This window comes from Mytilus californianus, unplaced genomic scaffold, assembly GCF_021869535.1.
Source record: "Mytilus californianus isolate M0D057914Y unplaced genomic scaffold, xbMytCali1.0.p SCAF_6, whole genome shotgun sequence".
NCBI lineage: Eukaryota > Metazoa > Mollusca > Bivalvia > Mytilida > Mytilidae > Mytilus > Mytilus californianus.
Genome location: NW_026262712.1, coordinates 53,396,872 through 53,416,061, shown reverse-complemented (window position 1 = coordinate 53,416,061; position 19,190 = coordinate 53,396,872). Strand labels below are relative to the sequence as shown.

Genomic DNA, 19,190 nt, shown 5'->3' with positions numbered 1-19,190 from the left:
ATGTCACATAGTCCGACTTAATTAATGCCGTTTGGCCAAATTAAGAGAGTCGTCACGTTGGCCATGATACAAGAGGTAGAAGAAGATGACATTGCCTCTAAAATGGCCATTATCATTTATGCCTAGACCCGTACGAGTTTGTCAACAGGTTTGTTTTGTTTTTTTTTTGGGGGGGGGAGGGGGGGTCCTGATATTCTGATGCACATTGTCCAACTGAACTATTGCCGGCTGTACAAACCTATAGATTATTCATGTTGGTCATGGTACCAGATGTTACCGCTAACTGTCTCATGGTACATATGACCTAAACCCGTACGACTTTGTCAGCATAGGGTGGGGGTAATTGGTTTTATCTTTAGTCTGAACTGTTAAATATGGTTGAAAAAAATTGTATATAATATGAGAACTGTATAATTCTGAAAGTGATTTAAAACCAGTAAAAATCACGTCGGCATGTAAGAGAATTCAATAAGAACCATTTTGTAATCTTATATGGAATATGTCTTTACTAAGAAGCATCTGTAGATTGTATTTTTGGTTCAGCTTAATGTTTAAATATAAAAGGCTATTCATTGATGTTTCAATTGGCATTTTTTATAATTTACCGAAAAATATTTGTAAACTATCGGTTCACGTAAGCGTTCCCCTTTTTATAATTGATTAAGTAAACGCAGACCTCGAAGACGACACCCGTTGAGTTAAGAATTTATTGTTATTTGTAGCAATATCAAATATAATCAGCAAACATTATTTTATCCTTATAATTGATATTTTCTTACAACACTTCATCGAACCCAGGTCATCTCATGAATATTATTGCTGGTTGCCCTAGTGAATAGTAAGCGGCCGACTGTTATCGCCGGTTAGCTTCACAATAGTCATTCATGTTTACCGGTTTCTATGCAGGCTCATTTTTGGGGGCCGGCAAAGCCGTCGAAAATTTACTTTCGATTTCGTTCACAACAATTCTTTATTTTGGGTAGAATATTCATTTCATCCTGTTTTCGACATGATAGGTTATGTTCAGTTACCACTTCGTCTTGGTTAGCTTATTCATTTCATTACTTATTATCAGTTCTAACTAGTTAAAATTCCCCCAACCGAATTAAAAATAATTATACTAGTCAACAAAAGAAACGATACACAAGTTTGAACTAAAATTTATCATATAATATAATAAATAGGAAAATATTTTAAATTATCATATGAAAAACATTCATTTACAAAGCAAATGCATATGATTAAAAGAATATGACCAAATTAGAAAGTTACAAAATACCAAGTTATTGAACACAGGGGTCAAATTTATTTTGCAGAAAAGTCGGCACTTAATTTCGAAGATGATAATTAAGTATTCAAATATCTGCAAAGGCATTCAAAATTTTAAGCAGACCATGTTTAAGTTTAACAGTCTAAAGTTCTAACACCGATTTTTGAATTTTTGGATGAAAAAACGATTTTTGAAATAACAAAAATTTTAGAAATTTTTTTCGCGTTTTTGCTTTGGTTTTGATGAGAAAAATAACACTCTGTAAAAATTAGACGAATAGGGCAGTTATTTACTTTGGTACAGTGTATTTAATTTGATGATATATGGAAAATACATTGCCTTGTATCGTTTCTTTTGTTGACTAGTATAGTAGTCCCTTCCTTTTTTTTCATCATATTTGTGAATGTTAAAGCTTAATGGGATATATTTATATTTTTTCTGTAACATTTGTATTGAATATCTCAGCTATTCTTGGTTTGCTGTTATTGTATTTTAATCTTTATCTTTGTAAACATTTCTTACCGTGCAACAATGATGAGTTTTTAACAGCCTTCACTAGCTATACAGCCCTCGCACAGTCGGTTACCCCGTCCCCCTCCACCACCATTGTTGTTCGAAGTTCATGAATAATCATAATGAATCTCATGAAATGGGCATAAAATGAAACTGAAAATAGCATAATTATATATAATTTCTGCAATTGTTTGTTACATGATCATTAATTGTAAATAGATAAATGCTTGACACCTTATGATACAACTATTTGTTGTTTTACGCATCAAAGAAGACTTTATATTTCAATTATTCTAAAGTAATAATTTTTAAAGGGAGGTAAATCATATTTTTTAAAGATTTATAACAAAAACTTTATTCCACATTTCCGTGCTTTTTAGGGTTAAATTGTTAAAGAAAAATGCTGCTTCACATTGTGTTTTAAAAAAGAAATTCCTTATTTCTCCACTCTTGTAGTGTTCTATATTTTTTTTTGGATTTATTTCTCACCCTTTCAACGTGCAGCGCGGTGTGCTAATAAAATATACAAATGTCTTTTAATTCTTGAACAAAAAATGAAAATGTAAAATTCAGTGGAGGATTCAGATAAAGCGTGGTTGGTGTACGACACCCTCCCCTTTAAACGGAAAAATATCTTCTTTTTTTCGGCAGATAAAATCGTTCAACATTTTTTTGCAATCCTCCTATCAGCGATCGATATATGTATATGTTTTCGGCAATTAGCCCCCCCCCCCCCTTTTTCCCCTTCAAAAATCCTGGATCCACCCCTTAAACTCATGCATGGTGTCTTCGATTGTTAAATTAAAAAACGTTATATATAGTATAAAAAAAAACATTTGAGTCTTATGCAACTTTTGGGTTTATAGACATATCTGAAAACTGGCTGCTAGCGGAGTGGCTGCTAGCGAGTGGCTGCTAGCTTGAGTCTAGCGAATAAAAATAGGCTTCCAAAACTGAAACGGACACTTTTTGTTGTATGAGTCCTCCTAAAAACAAGGCAACTGAAGACACCGATGCCGGTAAAAAAGAAAATAGTTCTGAATACACCATTTTCGGAATTTTTCAAAATATAAGTCATATATTTTTGTTCGTTGCAGTAGATCTAGCATTTTTAACTATGACAGGAAGAGCGTGTACAGATCTAGCCAAATTAGGATGAGACTTGTATTTTTCCAGTTCTATCCAGTGGCTAGCCAAGCGTGTAGAATCTGTAAAAAATTATCAGAATAATAAATGATACGGGCATATGCAAGTTAACCATAAGGGATAATAATATACAAATATGTACATGTATTTGTGAATATTCAAAAGAACAACAAACTATAAGCAAAATAGCTCAAAACAAACAATCTTTTCATTTATAAAAATGTGAAATCGTGCATAAATTTTAACTATATAAAAGTGCAAAACTCTCTTAATTAGGCGTACAGTTCTCCTCTAATATTCCATATATACAAAAACAATAGAGAGTACAGTCCTCTCTTATAGGGAGCACAGTCTCCACAAATATTTCATATTTCATATTTCGTGTCAATATACATACATTAATAGTTTTTGACAATAATATAGAGTGCAGTCCTCTCTTGTTATATATAATTCGAAACCAAAAAGATGCGTTAAATAACGTGAAAAATATTCAAATACTACTAGCGTCGAAACGTAAAACTAAGACGCTACTTTGAAAAGTCTGAGTAGCGAAAATGCTTGATTTATCTGAACCTGGTGTAAAAAAGTTCGTAGGATATTTGTATTCTACGTAGTCTACAATACAAGGTAAATATTTTCCATTCATATCAACAATCGATGGCCAATAAGAGGCCGATATCCATTTAGGCACAACTAGTACGCCTTTAGCTCTACAAAAATTAAATGTCTAATCTTCCTGTTGATCAAATGTATAGGTGGAACTATCCAGCTATTCTCAAGTGCCCAATTGTGAGCGAAAGCGTCAACCCCGCTAGTCCAGAATACAGAATATTATTTGGCAACTTTGTAATTGTTGCTACTGGCAAATAGATCGCAGGTAAAGGGACCCCATAATTTATCAAAATATCTGAATATACGCTGATGTATGCCTCAATCGTCAAAGTCGAAGATCTTACTTACAAACACAGCTGTACAATTTTGAAGATTGGGCACCCATGCAACTGATAAATCAATATTAAAAAGAAGTATTAAATATAGAGAACGCCAGGCATTGAAGCGGCGACTTCATACTGCCCACTTGAGCAATTCTAATTACATTCTGATTGTCTGAAAATAGTTTTACAAATTTGTTCTCAAGTTTTGAACCCATTGTTTTCAGTAACAACTCTACAGCTTTAAGCTCTCTAAATGTTGAGCTTTGTGCTTTATCAAAATCGTCCCACATACAGTGAAATGTTTCGCTAGACTCATCTAGTAAAATACCAGCTCCAGCGTGGTCACTTGCATCCGTGTAAATAATCCGCTCTGGTAGTCTGAACAAGGATAAATAACTCTAGGTGATAAACTATCAATATAAGCTCATCTCTAGCTTCAGGCGGAAGACTAATTTTTCGTTCTAAAAAAACCTTACTGGCAATAAGCATAGACAACTGTCTAGTGAAAATCTGGCAAATAGGACCGTAGGCAAATCTCATTGAAATAATCGAGCCGACCACGGATGCAAGTTCCCTAGCCGAAGCAAAAGGCTTAAATCTAAGGTTAATATGCACTTTAACGCGGAGATTTTCAAGTTTATGAACAGGCATATCAATGCCCCTCTAAACGGTTCCAGGTAAAACCCAACCACTCCAAAACTTGAACCGGGTGTCATAAACTTTTCGCTTCATTCACATGAAAACCTGCGTGTTTAAGATCATTTTGTAAATGAACACTAGCCGACTTACAACTCTGAAAATCATCACAAATCCACTCGTCGTCAAGATACATGATAATTTTTATACCCTGAGACCTCCAAAAGGAGACTAAGGGTCTTAAGGTTTTGTAAAAATATAAGCAGCGCTGCAAAGGCCAAAAGGCAAAACTGAAAATACGAAAAATCGTGTCTTATTATTAAATTTCCAAGAAAAGCTTAAATAAGTATGAAAATCAGGGTGGATACTTATATGATGATATCCGCTAGTAAGGTCAAATTTTAGCATAGAATTTCCCTTTTAGCATAAAAAAGTGCCTTCTAATGAACCTTCAAACTCAATCTTTCTATTAACAATACAAGGGCATTGACATGCCTTAGGTCTAGAATGAGTCTGGATTTTTTGTTCTGTTGTACAGATCTAGACACCGACAGAGGATTCACACAGTAAGGAGGTCCAAAAACCACGCTGACAAGATTTTTTTTCAGAAGTTCCTGAATGGCGATTTCTGTAAAATCTGAATGATCGTAAGCTGATTTATTATTTCTAAGAAATGTTTTTTGCGGAAAGGTATCAAACTCCAACCTGTAACCATACTCAATAACATTTAAGATAAAGTCTGACTGTTTTAAAGTATCTCTCCAAAATTCTAAACAATTCTTAAGACCATTTTTAAAAGTTTTCGACTTTAAACGAAAATTATCGTCAAACTCAGATTGTTCATCTAAAAGTATAAAATTAGAATACTCAACTTTACTGCTGTTTGTTGAAAGGTTCTGGGCTGGTGACCGTAGCGGGAGCTGGTTGTCTACGTTGCAATTGGGCTGTGTAGGGGCAGAACTTGGCGAAATGCCCGGGCAGGTTACAGTAGTGGCAGGTAACGTTCGTTCCTGGGGCGAAGTTTTGTCTGTAGCTTGGAAATGGTGGTCTTGGAGTGAAGTTTTGGCGCTGGCCGTAGTTTTGAGAGCCGAAAAAACCTGGTTATTTGACATGCCGTCGAAAACTCCTGGTCTAGTACGCTGAAAAGATGATTGTGTGGGTGGATTTCTGGCATAGGGAGTCTCTTCTTGGAGGCTCTAAAAATGGCTGCCCGTAACTTGGAGGCGTCTTCGCTATTGTCAGTAAGGTCAAAATCAGAGTATTCTTTGACCGTCCCCTAACCATGTCTGTCTGCTATTCTAATTAACTTATTACTACGAGAAAGGGCCTTCTTCTCTGAATCGATCAACTCGAAAACTTCTTCCACACTACCCCTTGACAAAAAGTTTTTAATGCGGTCAAGATTACCGAGTCTCTCTTGATTGAACGAAAACTGGATTTTAATCCCTTCTCCTTTAAACTCCGTGTTCGCCTGCAGCTTTTCTTGCAGTTCTGACACCATAGAGGCACGCTGTTTGTCTAAAGCAATGTCTATTTTGGTATTGAATAAACTTACTGTGTCTACTGCACTGAAATCATTAACATCTTTTGGATTCTACACATTTGTATGATTCTCTACAGTTATTTCTTCACCTGAATCGGCCATTTCACTAACCGAACTAATAACACGTCCTTTCCAACTTTGTAACAAACGTCGCATTAATCGAACAGACCCATACAAATTCCTTATATACCCTCAACCGAAACCACCCGTGCAAAACATAACCCGGGAGAAAATACCAAGTAAGGGAAACCCCCTAAATGACACAACGGAACGCAAAGAAATATATTTATTTTATCAGTTAGATTTTCATTGTTTCTTAAGTTTATCTTTTTAATTATTTTCAAAATTGTCATATCAAAGTTAAATAGCAATCAAATGCGGATAGCAAAAGTTGAAAATTAAAATAAAATCTGCTCAACTGCTCAACTGATTGAAAATTATTTTTTTGAAAAATAATAAATTGTTGTTTCGTTCTTTTTTTATTCGCGCCGATCCTACAAAATGTCGGCTTTAGTGAAGTTTACCTTCAAACTGTGTTATTCTAAACACCAATTGCTTTGTTTTGTTCTAAATATATCCAATCTATAAATTTAGCCAATAGCTGTTTAGATGGGAAATGTAATTTTCGAAAATAATTTAACGGAACGAAACCTATCTAAATAGTCTTATAAAAGTTTTATTTTTTGTCATTGTTCCGTAAAAAGAGGCAAAGGATACTAAAGGGACATTCAAACTCATAAGTCGAAAATAAACTGACAAAGCCATGAATTAAAAAGAAAAAGACAAACAGACAAGCAACATTACACAAAATACAACAAAGAAAACCAAAGACTGAGCAACACGAACCCCACCAAAAACTTGGGGTGATCTCAGGTTCTCCGGAAGGGTAGGCAGATCCTGTTCCACATGTGACACTCGTCATGTTGCTCATGTTAGTACAAACCCGGTGATAAGTCTAAAGCGGTAGGTCACATTCGAGGATGTATAGTTTGACATATTTTGTACGCAGTTGTGTACAATGTAAATGTCATCGTTATAGACGAAACAGATCCTTCTAAACGAGAAAAAACAGCTTGTGAAGACTACGGAAGATGATCAAACTATCGGAGATTATCTGTATAATTTGATTAATGAAAAATGCTCATTCATTTGGGTCTCAAAAGAAGAATACCCGCTAAAAAAGGCGGGACCTGCATCACCGATCCCTTAACACCAATGACAGTAATAGCTGATTTGTTTAAATGCAGTTGTTTGCATTTGATAAAATACCCAGATACCCAATAGTAAACAACATCTAATCATAATTTTTTTTTCTTCAAATTATGATAACTGCACGTCACAGATATGACAACCATCCTAAAGAAAGGTAAACATTCGTACATTTGTATGTTATATGTTTGCAAATAAAATGTTGAAAATGTGTTCTTTCTGTACAGCTCAAAATAAATACATCATATGTTTAAGAATATGCATGAAATAAGATACACATTTTACTTAAGGGAACATTGGCTTTTAAAAGCCTTGACATATATTTAACCATTACCACTTCTAAATATGTATTCGGGAAATTGGGGGTATAAATCTATGAAACAGCAACCCACCAACAAAAATGGCTTTCTTCTTTTGAATTGTTTCACAAATTGTTATATTGTGCCTTTTATAGCTTTATTATATACAATGTGGTTTGGATTTTGCTCATTGTTGAAGAATGTGCTGTGACATATAGTCATTTGGTCTCTGACGGATAGTATAATTGGATTGTCAATCAGCACATTTTGTAATTTTTATATTGCCATTGTTCATTTGTACTTTTGAGATTTAAGCATAGGCATCATCTGTTTATTTAATATTTGGATACCTCCTCAACCCTTCTGCATCTCCTCTTATAATTGAATTTATTTCAATGACAACTTCCAGACTCGGAGAATCATCAAGTCTTTGTATTTTTCAATAAACATAAAAGGTGCAGTTTTCTCGTTTGAATTGTTTTACATTGTCATTTCGGGGCCTTTTATAGCTGACTGTGCGGTATGGGCTTTGCTCATTGTTGAAGGCCGTACGGTGACCTATAGTTGTTAATTTCTGTGTCATTTTGTCTCTTGTGGAGAGTTGTCTCATTGGCAATCATACCACACCTTCTTTTTTATACGTAGGTCAACATTTTGCCTTACAAGACGCCAGTCAATGCATAGGACAGACAATGATGTTTATAATTGATGTTCGAGGAGAAGTGTGGATTCACAGCTGTATATGTAGAAACAGTTAGGAAAAGAGTTGTATCTACACTCACTGAAACCCTGTAGTATAATAATCACCTCCACGGAACACTGTTATGCAGAGGAATATACATCCCAAAAATATTCAGTGACCTGAAAGTATACTATGTTTAGAACAGAAGGAGAAGACGCCTGTCATAACATTCGTTTTTCTACAAGAACACGCTGATATAATGTCAGATGTTCTTATGTATTCATGGTTTCTTCACAGTCAGATGTCTGAGAGAGGCGAAAGATACTGATACTCCTCCAAACGTAAGAAATATGTTGTCAATCAAGAAATTAATCATCCTGATAATGTCAGTTTCAGAGAATGTTTTGTTTGAATCAGAGTGATTTTTTACAAAGTACGATTTATCCCTCCTTAAGACAAGAGACTTGTTCGTAAGTTGGCCATTTGTTTTAATGAACAAAGCAGGACCAAACCTTTCAATGTGTCTTTTAGTTTGGAATGAGAAATACTTGTGTAATGTGTTGAAATATTTTAATACAATTGCAAGATGAAAGAGTCTTAGATTGGGTTAGCACTTGGATTACCATTGCATCTTCTGAGGTCATATAGAAGATCGTCAGCATTCAATATACTTTCAATAACTCTGATGTCAATTTTCTCTTGTGAAGAAGATTCTGGAGCTGTTGCATCATTCGTCAAAAATCTGTACATGTCCCTTTAAACAGCAGATGATTATTAAAAAAACATTCCCAATAAATGCAATAATTACAATCTGAAAATTTACCACGTGGTATTGTTAAACGTGTTAGTATCAACCATTAAACATGTTAAAGGATAGACATTTTTATACCCTACAACACTGAAAAACAAGTTGTTGCAAATGTACAAAATGTACCATGTCTCAATAAAATCTAGAAAAAGGGAAAACGATGAAAATCAACAAGAATTCTAAGCCGGATGCGACCCCAATACTTCATACTCAGAGACTCTACAGAAAAAGGGGTCTGGTCGAATTTGTCCTTGTTCCTGACACTTCAAATAACATATACAAACTCAATAATAAGAAACAAAGTAATCTGTAACGATTTTTCATGCAGAGAATTTAATCAAAATTAAGATGACTTTCCTTGGTTTGTAAAACAAGCCAGATGTTCAAAATAGATTTTAAAGGTGTAACATTTACATTATCATAACATAAATGTTCAAGAGTTATACAATTGCTGAAAGTAGGTCATTTATTGGATATATATATATATATAATATATACCTGTACCTTCTCGTAGAAATTAAACAAGGACATCTAAACGCAATTCACTTAAAAATACTTTGTGTATTGCGTTTAGATGTCCTTGCTTAATTCCTACGAGAAGGTTACACCTCCCAAAACGAAAGCTGATCTTTATTAACTATACCCAGCAAACACAAAAACATCTTTAAAATGTTATTAAAATGTTGTGTCTAATGTCATGAAAATATCACAAATGAACGTGAGAAAAACATAAAATGTATGGTAGAATATATATCGCTAAAACGTTTTCCAATATATTTTCTAAAATATTTGCATAACATAATTAAAATGTTGTCAAGAAATATCATGATAATTTGAAAACCAATGGCAAATAAAACATTTTGATAATCTTTTAACAAATATTTTCTGGAAATATTTTCTGAACGTTTGAAAAACATCATGAACATCAAATAATGTTATAAAAATGTTTTTGGAATGTTTTCTTTCAAGTGAGACTGTGCCTAAAAAATGTTTTCAAAATGTTTTTGGTTGATATCTAGATCATATCAATTTAAAAATTTCTGTACTTTTGATTGAGTTTCCTGCTTTTTTAAATAAAAAATTATTAGTTTAATTTATACACAGTGATTCATTCTATATACAAACAAGAATAAATCAGTTGTTTTGCTATTAAGCATATGAAAATTCACAATTCGAAGTATCTAAAACCAAGAAGTATCTACAAATTTTGACACATCCAAAATGGCAGACACAACTCATCATGGTCAAGCCACTTACCAAATATGAAGTCATTCTGTTCAGCAGCATTACTTATAAAAGTAATGAAAAATTTGAGAACATTCAACATTTTGAAATACAATGAATAAGCAAACAGGAACCAGGTGCCAGATACAAAAACGTTCACACATCACAGTTCATCACTATCAAGCAGCTCATCAAATATGAACTCATCTTGATCAGCAGTTTTGGGAAAAACAGTAATGAAAATATTTGTTGGACAAAATCCGACAAATATAGGTGGACAGACAACAGACAGTGCAAGAAACCCCACATTCATACCACAATGGTATAATGTTTAATTTTTCACTCTCAACTTTTATTACCTATCTTATACACATCATGCATATGTCAACCTGAACATGCATGACATATTTGCCACTGGACATTATTCAAACATTATACACATTTTTAAGTTGAAGTTACAATGATTAAAACTTGTGTCCCAAATTCAGATTTTTCAATATAACTTCTCTTTCTAAACTAAAACTTTACACTTCTGATAGGGTTACCTCTTAAGTCAATAATCATTGATAATTGGCTTAAGAGATGAGAACAAAACACCATTTTACATCAACTATTTGATTTATTTAAGAATACATTGAAAAAGTCAATCAATTGACTTATTCAAAATCATTTGGAATGTCTTGTAGTGTCTTAAATCTTTTTCTTGCTGTGCCATGCTTCTGAAAGAAAAAAAAATATAATCTTACATTCATATATAAACTTCTTGCACATTCCTTTATTAGAGAAAAATTCACGTTGCCTGAAGGATAAACATCCCCTCCCCTTTAAAGTTTTGAAAAAAATAACGATGATAGTCTGTCGGAAGGGAACGATAAATGGCTCTGTAGAGTGACATAGTTTATAATTTGTCATTTGTATCTAAGGGCATACGATACAGTCCTAGAAGTATACTATAGGCACATAATAACTTATCGAAATGTTACGCATTGTTTACGCAATGATGATAATAATATAACTTAACTTCCAAGAAACACACAGATGTCATTGAATGAGTTGTTTATATGTATTTGAAATACTTCAAAGGAAAGCAAATATGTTGTTTATGAAAGCGCACTGTTGGACTTAAAGATTGATTTAAATAAACAACTTGTTTTTATTGTCACAAACAAAATAATTTATTCAAATATCCGGATATCTTTACGGTATTGTATGCCCTTAATCTTGAATGTAATGTATTGTTTATGCTAAATATTTGAATTAAATATGGAATAACAGTAATTCTGTATGAAAATCTTACTCGAAAAAAAATGTTCTCCTGAAAGGAAGGTTGTAGACATTCCAAAGAACCTGCACCACTTCCAAATTGTTAACCTGCATATTGAACTTGTCCTTTGTTTCTTTTCTTTTAGCTCCTGTTAAAAAATAAAAGATACATTGTATGGACATTGTTTGTATGAACCAATAAATATAATTTTAAGCAACAGTTTATATTATCTTGCTTGTACTGAAGTCTTACATAGTCTTTGTAATGTTCATTAAGATGTTAAGGGAAATTTAATTTAATGTTTTGCAAATACATACATACACTGATTTTACTTAGAAAAAAATCTCCATATTCACATGGTGCTGATAGTAGTGTAACTTGTGTGTGTGCCTCGGAACAAGGTATTGAGTCATGCTTATTTCAATAGTTGTTGGTTTAAGTTTGTCATATTTGTTTTTCATAATGTGTATTTAATGTAGGCGGTTAGTTGTTTTGTTTCAATTGTGTTGAGAAAAATTTAATATTTGTTTGTCAAGGCCTTTTAAAGTGGACTATATGGTATGGGTTTTTCTCAGTGTTGAAAGCCGTACAGTGACCTATAATTTCTTTTATCCAAGTCATTTGAATTCTGGTGGATAGCTGTCTCATACACCTTATAGCTATTTCAGTATTTGGAAATCTGTCCCGCTTGAACTTTTTACGTCAGCATACGTCATACAATAATACACCTTATCGCTATTCCCGCTTGACCCGAGAATCTGTCTTGCTTGAACTTTTGACGTCAAACAACAATCACTTTTACATTGTGGCACAAGATATTTTTTATTATGACGTCAAAATTTTACGGGAACTTGTGACAGTTGTGTGATGTCCAGTATTGAATGGCGGACAAATAGCGATAACATAAGGTGTATTACTTTCCATTGTGGTGTCAAATATTTTCTATTATGACGTCAATATTTTACAGGAACTTTTGTGATGTCCAGTAATGGCGGACAAATAGCCATAAGGTGTATTGGCAATCAAACCCACAAGCCACATATGTCATATCCTTAGTTTTATATCAATGAACAAATTCATTATTGGTGTGCGTAGATGCTAGAACAGTGGCGTATTAAGGGGCCCCGACTCCTTATGGAGCTACATATACGATAAATGCATAGACGATTTACAAGTATCACTCCAAACTTTTGCTTGCCTTGGGCAGTGGCCCCCTTTTTTCAAAACCTTGATCCGCACCTCTAGAAACAGATGTATTGGTTCCGATTATGATTGAACACACAAAATGAATGCACAAGTTTCATCTTAAGAGATTAATCATTCTTACCAAGTGAGTATATATCGCGTAACAAACAATTTTCTTGGCTCTCTTTGTTGAAAATTTCAAGTTTCAAATTCAAATTTCAATATCATTTCCGGTGAGAAAACAAAAGTCGATTCCGGAAAAGGTCGGTTTTCCGTTATGCATACAACCGATACGAAAATACAGTTACAGTTTTCATTTCTTAATTTCTAATATATAAACGAACGAAATGAATGAACATTAAATAAAGGTGATTGTTTATTAATACATTATTGCCTAATTTAATGTTGACTCTTTTGAATTTTGATTTAAGAAGGAATAAAATCTGACTTCAAGATATCAAGGATTTCAACGGTATAGTATCTTGCTTGTCATGATATTGATGAAATGTAGTACTATATCTTATCCTGAAAAAAACGAGCTAATTCCAGAAAACGTTGTTTGTGGGGTTTTGTATAAAGTTTAAATAAAATGTTATTTTTATATCCGTAAAATGTTGAATAAAATATCAGTCAGACTATAAAAATAATGTGTATGTCAAAATATTTTATAGAAAACATTTAGCTGATATTTTTCAGATGTTTTATGTAAAACATATTAATTTTACGTTATAAATCATTTTATGCAAATAGCAAAACTATATTTTCTGTAAAACATTTTTTGCAGAATGTTTTTTGGATATTTGGAAAATACTTACTTTAAATGTTGTAACAATATAGGAAATACCAATAGAAGAAAATAGTATTTTTTCATATTATAAAATATCTACGGGATATTTTAGAACAATGTTTGAGAACATGAATAAAAGATATAAGCAAATAATATTTTTTTAATGTTGTAAAAACATTTGACTATAATGTTAGAAATTAAACATTTAAAAAACAATAAAATAAACATTTTTCTGATGTTTAAATGATATCTTATTGAAATATTTTGTGAGAGACGTCCATATGACATTTAAAAAATGTTTTTAAAATGTTGTGTGTTTGCCGGGTAGTTAGATGAGGGGATAAGGCGTCTGCGCATTGTTGTCATAGAAGTATGAAGTGAAAAGTACAGGTTCCAGACCCGGTCGGTGAGGAAGTAACGAATCAGATCTACTCTAAAATTGTTAGTAAACAGTTGAATTTTTCTTACATATTATGACAACATGATTTGAATCTAAACTCAAAACATATATTTCTTTTGTTTTCAGACCATCAAGTGCAGTATCTGGATTTTAGTCAGTGAAGGACTTAAGTGAATTAAGACATGGATATAGCATATCTATCTATTGTTATGAAACACGTAAAATTCACAATTGGTAATAAAATTAGTAAATTTTGTAAACTAAGTCCTTATGATTGAATATTATAACGTTCATTTTAAGTGTTGTAAATTTTGATCAAAATGAAAGCTGTGGTTTATATGTTGTAATGTACTATTATGATTTAATTAAGTATTTCTCTGTCCTGAGTGTTCTTGCATTTATTTGTACTGTATTCCTGTCACGTAATGTTGTCATTTTAGCGGTATTGTTAACATTGCCATATAAGCAGGAGGTTTGGCTAGCCATTAAACCAGGTTCAACCCACCATTTTTCTTAAGATGTCCTGTACCAAGTCAGGAAGATGGCAGTTGTTATTAAATAGTCCGTTTCTATGTATGTTGGCGTTTGTTTTTGTAGTAGTTCAGTGTTTCTGTTGTTCCTTTGTTTTCCTCTTATAGTTGATGTGTTTCCCTCGGTTTTGGTTTGTGACCAGGATTTGTTTTGGCTTAATCGATTTATGACTACTGTTGCCTTTATTTTACACGCAATCCAGTCGTAAGAATGTAAGTCGAACTTATGTTAAATTCTTATGGTGATACTTTTATTTAGTCTTTATTAAAGGGGCAATACCTGTCAAATTTATGTTCACCGATTTGACTCAAATTCTAATATTTGATTTATAACATACTCAAACGTATATCCAAATTACAATAAGTCTGAAATAAACAATTATCAATGCATGGACTCAATAAAATATATATATATATAACATCACTGAAGAGACATTAATTGTCGAAATCCGGATATGGTGTACAAAAACCTTTGCACCTTTTGTTTGCGGTATATCATCTTTTCCGCAAGTTTATTGTTTTCTGTTTAGTATTAAATTTATAATTAAGATCCATCTATTACATCGGTGATCCGTTTATTTGGCAATCGCCAATGGCAGTCAGCAGGGTTTAAGAACATTTGTTGTTCGACCTGTTAGTCAAATGCGTTTTGTTAAAATATACTTTTTCACTTTTTTGTCCTTTATAATGAAACGTATGAGAAGGTATCATCTGAGAATAGTTACCTGACTGACAGTATATTATGTCGGTTGATCGATTTGTGGTTGGTTGTTAAACGTCCAGGGGCAAATATTTCATTCGTGTTCAAGACGAGTTTATTATGTCAGACGTCCCAGTTATCATGTTTATAATCGGCAAAGATGAATCGGCCGAAATTGACGAGATGATTCACAACTATACAACACCTTATATTTCCGGCCACTATGCAACTTTCGTTTGAACATATCGTCAAAAATAGAATGGCAAATCCATGGTAAACAAAGTGAATTACGATGAAAAATTCATGTAATGCATAGCACTATATTGAGTACGAAACTGTAAAAATTGGGGAACGAAGCAACGTAAATAATGTTGTTTATATCCCATCATATACAAATATTTTTCCGGTGCGTTGGATAACCTTTGTATCCGCCTTCTTACAAAAAAGAAACTTTCCTTTCTTTTATGATAGCTACGTGTATATATGTCGATCAACAAGTCTGAAATCTTATAGCCATTATTTTATTCATATAAGAATATAAAATGAAAAAAAGAAATTTTTGATGTATATAATATGTATAAAGAGTCATTAACGAGTATATTTACGTGTTGTACTGTGAAAAAAAATAATACGATTTTATTGTTTACATAATAAAAGCTCAGATCTGATATGAAAAGTCGTAAGTAGACCTCTCCTTAGGTCTGGTGTGGAGTAGACCTGTCCACAAGTCTGGTCTGCAGTAGACCTATCCAAATGTCTGGTAAGGAGCAGACCTGTCCACAAGTCTGGTCTGCAGCAGACTTGTCAATAGGTCTGCAGCAGTCCTAGTAAAGCAGACCTAGGTCTGGTCTACTTCCGATGAAGTTAAATTGCTTGTCTGCTTAAAATTTCTTAAACCAGCAACATCCAATAGCCTGATCGGGACGACATTTGATTGATAAGGTGATGTAGGAGGTACAAGTTGTATATAAACAGCAGCTGATAAATATAAATGCACAAAAACAAATGCTCATTCTTGAGGAATTTGTAGCAGAGGATTACATTATCTTATCCAATGTGGTCAAAATAGTTATGTTTTGTAGTAGATATCGTTACAAAAATAAAGGAAACAAATATTAACTTACGATTATGTTTCAATGATTTTACTTTCAAATAGTGAAAAAATATCATAAATCCAAGTAAATTTGAACAAATTGATCCAAGATTTCAGACCACATGTTGTAAGATTTCCTTTTCAAAACTTTTACTTGTACTTGTCTACGTGGGTTTTTTTTTTGCATCTTGAACCGTTTTTAATGATGTAGTTTGCTTATTTACATGTTCATTCCAATCCAATACGGCTAGGTTTGTCCGAAGAATATACACTTGTTTGGAGAAATTAATTCTCTTGTCATTATATTGACGAATAGCATTATTGAAACTTTTCACATAATAACTGTCCATACAATGTACATAATCAGTTGGCGATTTGTATACCTGGGTGTTCATTAAAGCCCGACATAATAACATCTCTGCTTTGGGATCCTTGATTACATATTTAGTTGCTTCATAATTCGAATCAGTTTTACACCTCGATACTTCACTACAGTGTTCGTGATTGTTTTTATAATGTTCAACTATATTCAATAGACTTAGTTTCACTGGATCCTTATTGCAATTTTTCATTGCCAAATATAGAATGCTGATGTGTTTTTATGCTTTCTTTTGTCCTTCCTGATATCTTGGTCCAGAACAAATGGTCTTGACTTCTTTGGCTATGTTTTTGGTGGCATGCCAGGTATCATTTGTTGATTCTGTGGAAATCATTTAATATTTTTGAGCTTTTATTTGTATTGTAATTCAATTATTGAAAACTTTCCCTCAAAAAAAAATTACATGTGTGTTTTCTCCCCACTGTCAACATGCTAGACATCACTATTTATCTGGGTTGAACTTGGGAAACAACGGCAGAATATATATATTTGATAAAATATTGTGTCAATTCAGCAGCTTTTACATTTATCTTAGGTATATATAAATCACAGGTTAATATTCTAATGTGTTTCGTGTAAAGATAAAAAACCAACACTTTATTGTACGTTAGAAATTTTAACAATCCCCAAACCTCCATCAAAAGTGTGCAAAATGATACTGGCACACCTAAAACTGTTACACACGACATTTTTGAAATCTGTAGTAAAATGGAAAACCAAAATGTTCAAAATGTTCTTTCTTTGGCTGTAACAGAGGAACAGAAACTTGCAATTCAGGCAATTTTTAGCCACAATGATTGGGACTTTAATGAAATAACATCACCTAGTACTTCTTTTAACCTTCATTTAGAAGATAATGCAGAAAACAATCTAAATCCAACTGATGAAATTGAGCAACCTGGTCAAAGTGGGTCAGATCAACAAAGTGATGGAAATGATCTCAATGATGAAGATATGTGTCAGGAATGTTTTGCAGTCCGTGTGCTACACAAAATAGACAAAATTGGTTAGGAGTAGGACAGAGACCACATGCAAGGAATATTGGAAAAAGAAAACTCAAATATAAATTATTCTGGAGAATGATGCAGGATAGAAGAGTATGGAGCAATCCTCAATATCTGAGGAAAAAAAGCAGGCTTCTGAATAGGGATAGGGTTGATGACACCGTTGTAATCGCCAGAAGAGATGTTACTCCTGATTGTGTGTTAAATCTTGTGATGGATTGTACCCAAACCCTAAATTTAAACCATACATGGCACACAGATGGTATTAATTCATAATTTACTTTTTTTTTATTACAACCGTAGTGACTGAAATGATTAAACCTTTTTTTACCTTTTATATTATTTTGCACTCAATTTTTATATACAATTAAGCTTATTGGATTAATTAATGAAATAAGTTTCTGGAAGGAAAGTTTGTGTAATATTTCAAAGGGATTTATACATTGGATAACTCAGCAAATTAGGTAGGTGCTGTCTTTATTATGCATGAACTTTATTTTCCATGTGCATTTGTTTACAAACAGATTCAGCTGTTGTCAGGCTCCTCTTTCTAAATTACAATTTGAACTAAAAATCTGTTCACTTCGGATTTTTAAACATGGAATATTTAAAAGAGAGAATGTTTTTTAATATTTTTTTCACTTAATATGTTGCAAATTCTTGAAAAAAAAGTAACAAGAATCATAATTAATTACAAGTGATAACAAAAGTTATTCATAAAACAATGTCTCTGATTGGACCCGGTCAATTATTCACAGATTTTATGAATTCAAGGGATGCAACCCTTTTATACTCATGGTTTAAGTTTAACTTGGAAAGCAGTCAACCAGTCTTCTCCAAGTTAACTTTTGTACAGGTAAGGACTGCACCCTGTAGCTGTAGCTGTTGCAATCAAGATTACAGGCGGAATTGTGGGCGAAAGGGTTTACAAACTGTTTTTGGATCATATAATACCTCTTTGTATTCCTAAACGACCTATGCATGCATTTAGGATAAAAGTAGAATACCTACGGCTTATACCATTATCGTAGTGGCCATCAAATGACTCCCACTCCACCTGATTAAGGCTTCTTTCACAGTTTTCTGATTTATAACTCCAAGAAGACATTAAGAGTGTCATAATTTCAAAACAACACAGCTCGAAAAAGATTATAAACCACGATCTGCAAGATTAAGCTCCCTGCTGTCAACATAATTCTGCTGGGGCAGTTCTAAAAAAGTAATGAGGGTCATATGTGTTATAAAAGATAGCTGTTGCAATCAAGATTACAGGCAGGATTGTGGGCGAAAGGGTTTACAAACTGTTTTTGGATCATATAATACCTCTTTGTATTCCTAAACGACCTATGCATGCATTTAGGATAACAGTAGAATACCTACGGCTTATACCATTATCGTAGTGGCCATCAAATGACTCCCACTCCACCTGATTAAGGCTTCTTTCACAGTTTTCTGATTTATAACTCCAAGAAGACATTAAGAGTGTCATAATTTCAAAACAACACAGCTCGAAAAAGATTATAAACCACGAATTGCAAGATTAAGCTCCCTGCTGTCAACATAATTCTGCTGGGGCAGTTCTA

The 19,190-nt window shown here is 33.1% G+C and overlaps 1 protein-coding gene and 1 long non-coding RNA gene across 2 annotated transcripts in view; one reads left to right on the top strand and one right to left on the bottom strand.

The window, feature by feature from the left end:
* Nucleotides 1-19,190, top strand: part of LOC127704326 (short-chain collagen C4-like) — a 205,685-nt gene that overhangs the window by 73,498 nt on the left and 112,997 nt on the right. The gene's annotated exons all lie outside the window — the stretch shown is intronic.
* On the bottom strand, nt 10,828-12,929 carry LOC127704327 (uncharacterized). The gene is made up of 3 exons (XR_007983228.1): nt 12,857-12,929; nt 11,563-11,677; nt 10,828-10,984 (listed from the first exon to the last, which is right to left on the bottom strand). It is a non-coding gene; the product is annotated as an uncharacterized LOC127704327 (long non-coding RNA).